At 44.9% G+C, this 14,232-nt stretch overlaps 1 protein-coding gene and 1 long non-coding RNA gene across 2 annotated transcripts in view; one reads left to right on the top strand and one right to left on the bottom strand.

Moving 5' to 3' along the window:
• LOC138774175 (uncharacterized) overlaps positions 1–1,896 on the bottom strand; it is a 111,222-nt gene extending 109,326 nt beyond the window's left edge. The window contains exon 1 of the long non-coding RNA XR_011360255.1: positions 1,682–1,896. This is a non-coding gene — a long non-coding RNA (uncharacterized lncRNA). The remainder of the gene's footprint in view (positions 1–1,681) is intronic.
• The window catches only part of HHAT (hedgehog acyltransferase), a 272,872-nt gene that overhangs the window by 1,184 nt on the left and 257,456 nt on the right, over positions 1–14,232 (top strand). The gene's annotated exons all lie outside the window — the stretch shown is intronic.

Below are 14,232 nucleotides of genomic sequence, written 5' to 3'. Positions count from 1 at the left end.
GTCAAGGCCAGCTAGTAATAATCCATATCATCAGCAGACTATATAATGTATGTGAATGGTACATACATAATATGTACAATGTAAATGGCTTCAGATAACTCAACCCTTTCACAATATTACAGAGCAAACTCCCTCCAGCCATAGAGATATCATTCACTCACTTACTAGGCCGTGAACTCGGATCTTGGGTTTGAATTTAGTCCATTGAAATTCAAGATGCTGTTCAGCAAATCAATACAATTATGCAGCGAGCTCACAATCAGCGGCGGGGGATCGCAGCCATGCGCCTCCACCGACCTCTGGTACAGATTCCAAATCAACTGGAATTTATATAGGAGAAAAAAAAATAGTCAATATGCAGATGTTATTCCAGGCTGGAGAGAGGATGCGGAGCGAGCTGGATGCAGTCACAGATACATAAGGCCAATCTAGTGTACACGGAGTAAGGCCGCAGCCACTGTATGGAAAGACTGGCCAAATAGTCAGTCATGGGCTATGGTTACACATAGTATTTCCGTCGGTTTTTCAACCAAAATCAGGAGTGGAACTGACAGGGCAAAATTATAATGGAAAGATCTATCAGTATCTGTTTTCAACCCACTCCTGGTTTCGGTTGAAAAAACAGACTGACGGAAATACTACCGTATTTTCCAGCGCATAAGACGACTTTTTAACCCCCAAAAATCTTGTTTTCTTATACGCCAGGTATGGTCACCCCATACGGTGGGGGTTCAAGGTGGGAGATGGTCTAAGTGTATTCTATGTTTTCCCCACTAGGTGTCACTACTGTGTTTCTCTGTAACTTATTTTGTGCACAGCTGAGGAAAGTATTGGGTTAACAGTATTATGTCACATGTTGTTCTCCTGTCCAGTTGTAGGTTCAGTTTTCCTTCCTTTTTCTGTCCTCTCCCTTCTCTCACACACACAAACCCCCACTAATCACAGGGAAGCTTAGTAAGCCCCTAGGAAAGGAGTCTAGGTCCTGGTGGAAGGAGTTCAGTTCAGTCTAGTCTAGTCTCAGAAAGTGGAGAAAGAGCAACCAAAAAATACACAGTTCCTGCTGCAGTCAAGCCAGGGCCTGGCTCTGACCAGGACCCTTTGTTGGGGACCCAGATACTTACTTATTTCTTTTTCTAAGCAAGCAACCACTAGCTTGGAGTGCTAGACCCCCTCAGGAGGAAATGGACGTCCTCTGAGGAACACTGTGCCCACACCAGGGATACTAGTCACACAGTACAGGGCAGTGACCTGGATCCAGTTAGGCACTGACCCCAGTGGAACAATGCACAGCTATCCTGGAAAGTTTTGTGAAGTCTGATGATTCCAGCGCAGGGACCTGTGGCCTCGGACTACCCTCACAGGACGGGTACCTCGACACTGTAGGGCATTAGACAGTTCAGTAAACGTGAGTACGAGGATCTTCTTTACAACACTTCTTCGCTCTCCTGTCTTCTGTATCTGTTATTGTTGTTGAAGCGTAAACTTATTTTCGTGTTTTGCACTGAAGTATCAAGTAAAGGGACGATATTCTGTTTAAGTCATTAGAATCTGTCTATTAATTTGCAAAAACACACCAGCGAATACTTGGGTTATCTAACCTTCAGAAACGGAGCCCATCTGACCAGAGGTAACATCACCACTCCAGGCTACTGTGACAAGTGCCCAAGTGACCCTCACTTACCTTTCCAACCAACTCGGTGCTCGCACGCCGCAATAGAACATCTTTAGGTCACTGGGTCCTGTTTCCCTCCTCATCCATAAGCTTCTGGGCTGTCTGCAGCTTTAACAGGGCAGGTATCCAGTGTAATCACTGCCTTGATTGTGAAGGGTTAATTATTCTCTCATCGTATATATAAGACTGACACGTAGGGACTAAAGCCACTCAGCCTACTGCGCCCAAGTGCAAGAACTCCTGATTCACTGTAACCGCCAGCATGACGCCAGTCACGGTAATCACCGGCTCATTTCCAGGAGAATCTTAAAAAGAAGAAAAAGAAGATTGGCCAGGTGTTACTGTCACCTGTTGGCAAGACGCTGTGCACAATCTGTGCTTAAAGGGGTTAATATTAATGGAGGACAGCCTTCTTCCAGATACAGCGCCACCCCTGTCTGTAGGCTATGCATGGTTTTGCAGTCAGCTCTTGAGTGACTGCAAAAACATTTTGGATTTTCGGATTGAATACATTCTGGACTTGACACAGATTTATACACGGTAAAACACTTTCTGGGTCGGGTGAAGATTGGTCAATTACTTCAATTTGAAAAAAAAAACTCCAGTCTTCTGGTACTTATCAGCTGCAGTATGTCCTACAAGAAGTGGTGTATTCTTGTATTATTTCCTGCCTGACACAGAGCTCTCTACTGCCACCTCTGTCCATGTCAGGAACTGTCCAGAGCAGGAGAGGTTTTCTATGGGGAATTGTTACTGCTCTGGACAGTTCCTGACATGGACAGAGGTGGCAACAGAGAGCACTGAGTCACACTGGAAAAAATACACCACTTCCTGCAGGACATACAGCAACTAAAAAGTACTGGAAGACTTGAGTTTTTTTTTTTTTTGTTACTATTGTAACCTATTATTACTTTCATGCTTAGAAAAGTTGTTAGAACAAAATAACAAACACATATGTAGGAATATAGAATTTAGCAATCCTTCCATCCCCCATCCTTTCATCCATACCCCCCTTTGGTTGAACTTGATGGACTATGTAACTACATATAATTGAGCAGTCCCTGTTTCATTTTACCAGCCCTGACAACCTTAACTCACAAATCTGTCCCTATTCCTAAATAGCATCATCACTCACGTCCATGGACTACACAATAAACAGAGATGTATAGTGCATCAGTGCTTAGGGTAATATAGCAGGGACTCTTATCAAAGTGACAGGAGTCCCTGTCTCCATGTAGTCATGGTACCATAGACACTTTGTACTAAGCAAGAGGCATACACTGTAAATGGTAAATACCCAGACGCAGAGTGCACAACACAACTGGGGAGTGATGCAATACGTTACTACTTTGTACGAACAGTAAGCAGCAATGCATATAGCACATCTCAAAATGACTCAAAGTGACAATTCCTGCAAAACTAGTCCCTGCTCCTCTACCTGCAGGATAGTGCAAAAATACATTATGCAGCAATGAAAAATGTAATGCTACTTACTCTAGAGAAATAGGGACGTCTGTCAGAATAACAGGTGTCCCTGCTATATTTCTTGCAGGACATTGGAAAATACTCACCCACTCCCTGCTCCTCTCTATAGCCTGAAGCAGTTTTTCCTCTGCAGTTTGGCTCGGATTTACAGCTCTAAACTGGGTGTAGTATTGCGCCCTTGTGTGAACCTGGCCATAGTAGGGAATATAAAGGAAAGTTCAAAATCTTTAAAGTATTTTGGCAAACACTGTCTGGGAAATCTTGTGTCATGGCAGCGAGAAGTGGGAGTAGGTCTGGGCGAGGCACCTTCTCCTCCACAAAACAGGCCGATCGCTCCGTGGATGAAATAAATAATGAGGCAATGAGTCACAGAATAATATGGACAGGAGTCTAGCGGAATGGACTACAAGCTGTCCATGTCTGCATTACTCCCTATAAATTCTATAACATTTTCTCATGAACTAGGCGTACACTATGGACGGGCGACCGCACCTAATGGGTTTTGTTGGTCATTGGAGTTTGTGTGTCTTTTATATGTAATATTAAACATTTTCAGCGGAAATACATAATGGAACATCTTATCTATAACCCGCTATGCCTAATGTCAGTGTAGAGTGAGCTCGGGGACACTGGTTGTTATACATATGTGGATACGACGTTTGTGCCTGTTTTTTGCTGTTTATCAAGTATGTGTTCTATTGTGGTTAAAGTGGACATGTCACTTAAAAAAAAAAAAAAAAAAAATTCTTACTAGTCATAGTGTTCAGACCCCGACTGACTGCTAGGACATGTGGGGAGAGAAGCTTGAGGCTGAGCACTTCTCTCACTGCTATCTGTGCTTATGACTAAGATGATTCCATTGACTTACATTGGAAGTCTGTCTTGTAATGTGGCAAAGAGAGCAGGGAGAGAACGCACTTAGCACCTTGTCCTAGGGATCGGTGGGGATCGACATGTTAATTTAGATTTTTTTTTTTCGTAATAGTGCCCATTTACTATGACCTACACTATTGCTGTCGTGTACACGTACATCTGAATATAAGACGGCTGCCATTCAGAGGCCATGTTCACATGGCACATAAGACCGGCCGTTCTGTGACCCAGCCGTGTCACAGAACATCCGGTGTCAGAGAAGATCATCCCGAGCGGTACTAACCTTAATTTCTGTTCAATTGTGATGCGGGCGCATCAATGGAGCGTGCAGCTGAAAACTGACATGTCTGTGCAGCCTCTAGACGAATAGCGGCCGCACAAAACTGACATGTCCCTAACTGTCCCTAAGACAAGCATAGGAAGATTCTGAGACAAAGAAGAGACTGAACAGTCCTGAATTAAAGGGTTTTTCCAGGCAAAATATACTCATGAGCTATTGACAGCTATCTACTGTTTTCCCAGATCACACTATGCAAGATATAGAAACAAGGAGGACACAAGAATAAACCAGGAACTAACTGGATTGATTGGGAAGAAAACTAGGCTAGAACAAGGTAATGGGGAAACACAAAGCATACAGATATGCAGAGAATACACTATAATCCGCACTGCACTGCAAACACCAGGCTAACCAATCAGAGACTCCAAATGACAATCCCTGAGTTGATCAGTCATGATGATGAAATCCAGGCTAATTTATCAGTGGAATAAGAATAATAATATTATTATTAACAAATCCTCAGTAAATCTAGAAAAAGATTTGCACCAGCAATGCTGAGATTTTACCTTTCCCATTAAAGGGGTACTCCAGCAAGTATTTATTTCTTCAGTGCATACAGCAGTTGGTAAGTACTGGAAGACTGGAGATTTTTTTTAACTAGAAGTAAATTACAAATCTAGTTTACTTTCTGAAACTAATTGATTTGAAAGAAAAAGATTTTCGCTGGAGTACCCCTTTAACTCCAATGAGGAAATCCATGACAAAAATGAATGCTGGAGTGTAGATTCAATGTCAGTGCATTTATCCTTAGATGGCGGAGTCTCATGGGAACGTTCATGAGAGGTTACTAAGACGCCGGGTACATGTGAATCTCCTCGGCATATGTCTGGCTTCTGCGATCACACCACATTATCACCTCCTAGCTGCTAATTTCCCAGTGTGATCACTGGTTATTGATGTTTTCTCTTTCCAATTCAAATTACATTACAAGGCGGCAATGATACAAAGTAACCTTACCGAGGACTTTATTAATATGATGTGACGTGCACCATGGCGGAGAGTTAGCAAACCTCCTGCAATGGGACCGAGAAGTGGCCATGGGCTTGCAACGTCCCACCTTAGTAAATAAAAACGCAACGACTTTATTTGGCAAAATTTTGGCTGCGGTATTTGTTAAGGTTACTTATATTAAACCAGCAATACATAAATAATAATGGAATAAAATATTCATTAAAACTAACCAAAATAAACAACCATAAACTAAATCCATCAAACTCAGGAATTCCACTGGCAAACTGTCCCCCCCAGCGTGCGCTGGGTGACCGCTACCAGGCAGGACAGCCCAAGGCTAAAACCGCTTTAAGGGTAGTGCGGCGCTAAACAATTATTGACTAAATAACACACATTACAAAGTTATACAACTTTGGGCTATGTTCACACTTTGTAAAAGTACGTCTGTTGTTGCCATCGGTATACGTCGTACACATCGTATACGCTCCGGCCGGGATCCCATACGGGGCTGCAAATAACTGAAATGTCAGTTTTCTGCAGCCGGAATTCAGTGAATTCCGGCCGCAGAAAGACCTGTCAGTTCACACAGTGAAGCAAGTGGCTCTGGCCGCTCGCTTTACTGTGCGGTATGGGAAGCTCTGATGCGGGCGCGCGCTGAGGCGCCGGCATCAGAGCTCTGCGGCCGGGCGGATCATCGTGATGATCCAGGCACGGAACGGCCTGTCTGATACGTAGTGTGAACATAGCCTTGTCGCGGCTGAGCAGCTGATGACGCAGCAGAGGGCGGGCGTCACGAGGGACGGTCGGAGCGGTTCGACCTCCCGTCCGAAGATTACATCATTGTCGCAAGATGGCGGACGGGGGTCGACACGCATCAGGTGAGTATAGAGCACTACACTTCCGGGGGTGGCGTGGGTGGGGGGAAACACAGGAAGGGGGCCATTCACTAACATAACATACATTACAAAGTTGTATAACTTTGTAATGTGTGTTATTTAGTCAATAATTGTTTAGTGCCGCACAACCCCTTTAAGGCTGTCCTGGCAGCCCCAATACTGCAGCCCTCTCAACAATGGACTGTAAATCAGTGTTGACGATGTCCAACTCCAGCTCGGACAAACCCTTCCAGATCGACATGCCGAAAACTAACCCCATATAATCTCTGCATAAATTTGGCTATGCCCCGATTGATTCATCTGCGGATTTTGTCCAGAAAGAAAGATTCTCTAGCTGAACAAATCCACCGCGGCACAATTTCCAAATAACATAAACGAGCCTGAGGAAAAAGAGCACGGAGGGAAAATACAATCCCTCAATGTCAGCCAACAGTGCAATCGTACTCACCGTCCCCAGGTCGTTATCTCCTGTATGTAACACTATCACTGCAGGAGAATCCCAATCGGATGGTAAACTGCATATAACCTCCATAACGGATCTAACCCGCAAGCCCCCAACCCCTGGCTCTCTTATAGGCCCATGTAATAAAGGAGTGCCCTATAAACCACACCACAGCCCTGCAACCTGCAAGGATATTATAAAGACAGATTAGGACGGATGTAAATAAGATAGGTGCCCCAATGCGAAAGCTGTGAGGAGAGAAACCGGAGCCGGCTAAACTTCTAAAAATTTAGCCAGGATAGCCCTGAACTGGTAAGCAGTCACAGGAGAGCCATCCTCATGAATAAACAACAATCCTGCACCCACCGGCCTCACCTCTAGATAAGTACGTAACATAGAAACTGGGAAATATTGAGCCCCTGCTATCACATTTAGGCTATGTTCACACAACGTGAGAGACCAGCCATTCCGTGACCCCGGCCGGGTCACAGAACGGCTGGTCTCTGCCCAGATCATCCCGGCTGGTACTTAAGTACTGGCTGGATGATGTTTCCGGCCCCAGCGTTCAGCGCAGCATCAGCGTACGCCCGCATCAGAACCTCCCACAGCACATAATGAAGCAAGCGGCCGAAGCTGCTCGCTTCATTGTGTGAACTGACAGGGTTACCTACGGCCGCAATTCATGGAATTGCGGCCGCAGAAAACTGACATGTCTACGATGACTACGATGTGTATACGCTCCGTCCGGGATCCCATAGAAGCAGAGGCAGTGTTCCACAACGTGAAAAGTACGGCCGTTATTGCTGATGGCAACATTGCCCGTACTTTTACGTAGTGTGAACATAGCCTTATACAAACAACCGCCATCTTGGACTTATGAACACACAATAAAACCCACAAACCCGGAAATGAGATATCTGACAATAACATGGGGAGGGGGGGGAGAGAAACGACTAGTAGGAACCAATTCCGAAAGACGGAAGGCCCCAAAGAAAGCACAGGAAAAAAGGATGCACAAACTTGGGAACAAGCAATTAAAATCTGCTGCAAAAAGCTGTAAGAAATAGGCCGTCTAAAATCCGGATGCGACACTTGCCTTCGGTACCCTTTTAACATTTGTTTAATCTGGAACCAAGAATTAATGGGCCGACAATTATTCCATTTCTGAAAAAAGGAAACACTGGCCAAAATCTTAGCAACAGAACCAGCCGATAAACCTTCCTCCATAAGGGAAGACAAAAATGTTATCGCTAACAACAACAACAACAGACAAACAATGTGCTGATTTGAAATCACAAAAACATTGCCATTTCCACCAGGATCTGAAATAACATTCCCAAGTTTTAGGGACAACTGAATTTTTGAAATAGCGAGCCACTATTCCCATACCAACTCCCGTAGATGCTGGGGGCAATCCAGATCCTCTTTGTCAGCCCAAGGAACCAGGTCCCAAATTCTGTGAAACTGACGGCGGGATAAAGAATCGGCAACCAGATTAGTGCAACCGGGAACATATTTAACTCTTAACCGGACATTTAACTTAAAACATAATAAAACCATACAGTAAGTCGCAGGAGTTTCACCACAGGGTCCGAGCTAGAGGACAGACAATTGATTGCAAAAAGCACTGCTTTATTGTCTGTGCTGACTAATATCCTCTTATTCCTAAATTCTGAACCTCAAACCACTAAAGCTACAACAATCGGGAAGAGTTCTAACAATACTATATTCTTAATTAACCCACCTGAAACCCAGGACGTGTGCCAAGGATGCGCACACCAGTGCTCGTTGGTAAATGCCCCAAAGACCCATCAGCATCGGTATATAGACCCATCGCCTCAGACTCCACAAAAGGAAGACTGCCAAACTGAGTGACCATTAAGCGCCTCACCAACACTCTTCCCATCAGAATGACACTAATAACACTAAACACTAATAAACCTAAAATCACCCGGGTAGCCCCCCCTGCCGGACTCACCCGCTTGCTGCTGCCGCGTGGAATAGTGGTGGCAGCGAGTAGGGATTGAGGAGCAAACGACCGCTGACGGCACTTGTTTGCTCCTCATAGTCGCCCCGTGGAATAGGGGCTTTAGGCGCCAGACCTAGAGGAGAGAGCCTAAAATTAGGGAAGGGTGGGGGAAGAAAAAGGCCCTTCCACCCTCTCTTACGCAATCTCCTTGTTAATTTTTTCAAAAACAATTGCTTTATTTTGTTTCACTGAAATCAGGTTGTCAACCAAGGTGCACCCAGAGCCAAGAAATTCTGGAACGTAAAACCCAACAGAAAATCCATCAATTAACAGTTTAGCTATCCGTTGGTCTGGGTGCATCTTTAACCAACCCAGTAAATTTGCCAGGTTCACTGGACTCAACGCTCTTGCAAACCGCTTTCTTGGTGGAGGTGGGTTGCTGATTAGATTGATGCGCTTTTTTTAAACATCTGGCTGCGATCCACTGCAGTGACAGCACTCATGTCTATATTTACAAGCTGCTCCCCACTTCCCCCCATTGAACGCAAAACAAAATCCTTTCCAAAATGGCGCCCCCACTGCATTGGATCGAGCAGTTCCATTCTGCCTCTGGGGAAGCATCAGGTTCAGCCAGAGGCCAACATCCTTTTGCCCCCAGCGCACAGTAGGATGTACCGACAGTTTCTGGCGGAACATTTCGTCATACATGTTCCAAGCCGTTCCGCCGGAATGCCGGTACACTTCAAATATGATATTGAGGTGCTGAAAAAACAGCGGACAGCGCTCAGATGCCTTTTCCCCCATTAAAGCAGCGAAAATACAAAAGCCTTGCAGCCAATTATAAAAGAACTTAATCACCGCAGGTTTCTTCCTGTCGTCCTCCTTTTCGGATTTCATATCCTTAACATAGGGCAACAAGGAGAAAATATCGTTGCGCCATTTTTTTTCTTTAGTTGCCAGATACAGGTGGTAACCCAACGGAGACACATGGCAAACCATAGCCTCTTTCAAGCAAATCTGAGAAACACCTGTCCTAACACCAATATAATTAGCAGACTGCGACTGAGCACCGACCTTTTCTTTACAGCAGGCCTACCCTCAGCCCCTCTAGTGGCAGGTGAAGGATGACGCCTCTGTTTCTTTGCTCTCCGTAATCGGATGCGAATGTGACCTCCTCCGGTAGCACCTCTTCCTCCGAGGTAACCGCAACCATCCATTCAGCTACGGCCTCTGCCTGGTGACTGGTGCTGGCTCCATGGGAAGGCCCAGGACGCTCCTTCTCATCCGCTTCCGTGCCGGGCTGTCCCATAACAACTGCTGACTCCATGTCAGGCCCTGACATTAGGCACTGACGCAGACATTCCTCGCCACACCTTGCCATCACTGGATCTCCCTTGGGAAAACTGCCCAGCAACAGCACCTGGGAAGAAACTTCCAGAGAGGTAAGTACCAAACCGCCCCCACCAAAGCTGGGGATGGGAGAAACCATTAGCAACCATCTTGGGTGTCTACAGGTTGCTGCACTGCGGCGTGTTTTGTTATTGCAACCTTATGGACACATGTTCGATGGACTGAAGATACAGTATATAAGAGGAAACTCAGATCCCAACAGTTAAAGCGGTATTTTTTTTAAATATAACTTTTGATATGTTGCTGCCCATGGTGAGTGAGACTAACAATTCCTTCCATACTTGTTATTATCTATTCAGTCTCCTTCCCGCAGTTCTGAGCTGCTGCTTTCTGATAAAGGCACAAAAATTACTATATGAGCTATTCTCTCTGTCTCCCCCTCCCTTCTAAATCAGTCCCTGACTGGCTTTATCTGCATTTTTGTAGCTTCTTTATTATGTTGGGACGGTTATACTGAGGTGATGACCTCACTGTGATTATCCCTCCTGGCTAGAGATGAGCGAACCATCAGACTTTTGGTCCGACGGCATCTTCGCTCCATTACTATGCCTGCGATCCCAGGTGCATAGTTGCGCTCCCGGGAATCTGCAGGCAGGATCTTCCAGGGAATTCGAGATACATTCCCTGGATTTCCAGGGAATGTATCTTGAATTCCCTGGAAGATCCTGCCATCTCTACTCCTGGCATTAGAAAGTTGCAGATAGGGACTTGTTTACATCAGCTGTCTTAGAAAGGAGGGGGGAGGAGGGGAAGACAGAGAAAAAAAGCTCACACACAGATTTTTGTGTTTTCAGCAGAAAGTAGCAACTGAGAACTGGGGGAAGGAGAATGAATAGATAATAGCAAGTATGGAAGGAATTGTTAGTCTCGCCATGGGCAGCAACATATGAAAAGTTATGTTTGAGTGGAATATCCCTTTAACTCCTTTAGTACTACAATTAAACAAGAACATAGCACTGTACAAGAGAGGGAACTCTCTTTCCACTGTAATTGGTGATCTCCATAGATACAGTTAGGTACAGGCTGGCATCATCTGGGGACCTAACAAATTCCCCTTAGGACTGCCTTATACATATATATATACCTGTGAAATATATGTCTATCTCTATGCACTGCCAAGAAATAAAACCAAAGTTAATATTTGAAACAAAAAAAAAAGTATTTAAAAAATTTACACAAATCTATTTTATTTGATAAACTATAATATAAAACATCCCTGACTTATTTGGCGTCCCTATGTATGTAACAATCTATGCTTTAAATATATCAGCTAAATTGAGCTCAATGGCACAAAAGTCTGGGATGCAAAGAAACACAAAATATGGTATTCAAACCTTAAAGGGGCCCAGGTTTTAAGAGGTTAATTAACAATTATTTTGCCTATGATCAAATATCATTGGAACAAACCATACAGCAGCCTCTGCTGACACCTAGTGTTACTTTAGTAGAATGCATCTAAAAATGAACACTTGTCTGAGGTTTTCGGGAAAGTGGAAAAAAAGCAAATATGACTTATTCAGTTGATTATATTGGGTGAACAGTAGTAATTCATCAATACAATAATACATGTATTCATCAGTATTTATACCTTTAAAAGGTTTATCCAGAGCGCTACAAAAACACGGCCACTTTTTTTTTTTTTTCCAGAGACAGCAACGCTCTTGTCTCTTTAGTTTGGGTGCAGATTTTATAACTCAGTTCCATTGAAGTGAATGAGGCTTAATTGCAACCCACACCTAAACTGGAGACAAAAATGGAAGAAAGTGGCCATGGTTTTATAGTGCTGAACAACCCCTTTAAGTGCTTAAAGTGTAACTACATTCCTTGCTGCTGGCACGTCTGTTTGGACGCGCTGAGGGCGGAATTCTTCCGGCAGCACTGTTGACTGCATTGTGAGTGTAAATAGTCAATGGCACTGCTGGATGAATTCCGTCCTCAGACATGCCGGCAGCGGGATTTTGACAGCGTATCCTGCCACCAGTAAGTAATAAAAGTTACACTTTAAAACACTCACATACTTTCTTAAGAATTTTAAAAAACTTGCATGGTTTTGTTACATCAACCCCTTGGAGTGGTGACAAGGTTATATTAGTGTTCTTACTGCTGTTATTGAGCTAGAGGGGGCGGGGCTAGAGCTGGACTGTTAGCAAACACTCACACAGGAACTTTCTTTATCTTACTTCTTTGGCCAATCACAGGACAGCACATACCTCTCTTGTTATGGCATGATATAGTACTGATGAAAGTGCAGAGGACTGAATACGTTGTCACTTTGCACACTATACACTAGTATAGAAAGGCATATGTGAGTATTGATGTATTGGCTTTGCAAGGTGCTTTATAAGATGGAAGGAAAACAGTGACAGGATCTTGGCTCGAGATGAGCGAACTTACAGTAATTTTGTGGCTCATTCCAGAACGCTCAGCATTTGACTCCCAGTGGCTGGAGAAGATGGTTGCAGCCCTAAGGAGTCTATGGCTGTCTCCATGTTTTCCAGGACTCCCTGGGGTTGCATCCATATCCAGCTACCGGTAATCAAATGAAGAGAGTTTGGGTCCGGATTAACCCAAACAGTGACTGTACCACCAGGCCCAGGCTGACGCACTGGAGGCGGCCGACCCACCCCCAGTGTGAAGAAACTCCAGCCCCTCCATGACGTGACTCCATTAGAATCAATGGAACCCAATCATAGAGGGGCTGGGGTTTCCTCCCACTAAGGGTAGGTCGGCCGCCTCCAGTGCTTCAGCCTGGGCCTGGTGGTACAGTCACACTACATAAGATGCCCTGGTCTAAGCAGTACACTGCTGTAGATAAATGACAAGGTATAGAAGGCTGCCCACCAGCTTTATGGGTGGTGAGTTGAGAGGGGAGCCTTTGATCCAATAATCCCGACAAACTGCTAGAATGAATGAGCACTCCGCACTCCGCGCCTGTGACTAAGATGGTCCCATGGACGGACATTTGGTATCAGTTTTGGTCAAGTAACAAAGAACACACTTAGGGGGGATTTACGAAGACCGGCGTACTTGTACTTATATTAAGCCCCACCCCTTTTGTCAAAGCAGGATTCACTAAGAAGCGTATGCCTCTTAGTGAATCCGGCAAGCCGGGCGCCCGCCGTACCAAATCTACACCTGCTTCCAGCTTGCAAGCAGGCGTAAATGATGATAAATGAGGCGCGGGAGGAGGCCACGCTTCCTCCCTGCCTCATCGCGCTCCCGCAAGCTCCGCCAGCCCGCCCATCGGGCGAGCAGGGCGCACCGGAGGCAGACGCTAGAAAGTTTCCATTTTACCAGAAAATTTTAAACCGGGTAAAGTAATTACCACAGAGGATGATACAATATTACACAGGAGGATAATATATTACAGAGGGATTTGGAGAAGCTGGAGGCTTGGGCTGAAAAATGGCAGATGAAGTTTAGTGTGGCTAAATGTAAGGTTATGTACTGCTTGAAAAAAATAGAGGAGTAAATTGCACCTTTATGAAATCACCATGTCCAGTTATGAAGCAACACTGATGGTGAATCAGCTTCTCCTGCTTTTGTGCACATGGAACAATTAACAGGTAGAAATGATAAATGGCAAATAGCAGGACACCCACTATAAAGGACAGATTCTGCAGGTGGCAACCAGATAGGGACTTGTTTACATCAGCCATCGGGGAAGGGAGGGGGGAGGAGGGGCGAGACGGAGAGAAAAGCTCACACACAGTTTTTTGTGTCTTCAGCAGAAAGCCGCAGCTCAGAACTGGGGGAAGGAGACTGAATAGATAAAATATGGAGTATGGAAGGAATTGTTAGTCTCACCATAGGCAGAAACATATTAAAAGTTATGTTTGAGTGGAATATCCCTTTAAAGGAGTAGTCCAAGATAAAAATAAGATTACGGGGGTCTGACCTCTAGAGCCCCCAGGGATCTTTGTTTTGAATAGAGCTGTAGGTAAGGTGCATGACCTGCTGCTCTATTCATTCCTATGGAGCTGACGGAAAGAGCAGGGTACAGCACTCGGCTTTCAGACAGCTCCATAGGAATAAATAGAGCAGCAGGTTATGTGCCTTGACTACAGCTTTGTTCAAAACAAGAGAGCTGTGCCCGATACAGAGATAATGGGGGTATGGAGGTCAGACCCCCTGCAATCTCTTAGGCCTTATTCACACGTTCCCGTGAAATTGTCCATGGTCGCGGATCTGCAA

Source organism: Dendropsophus ebraccatus, chromosome 15 (genome assembly GCF_027789765.1).
Source record: "Dendropsophus ebraccatus isolate aDenEbr1 chromosome 15, aDenEbr1.pat, whole genome shotgun sequence".
NCBI lineage: Eukaryota > Metazoa > Chordata > Amphibia > Anura > Hylidae > Dendropsophus > Dendropsophus ebraccatus.
The sequence above is the reverse complement of the archived record's forward strand: the minus strand, read 5'-3'. Positions and strand labels throughout refer to the sequence as shown.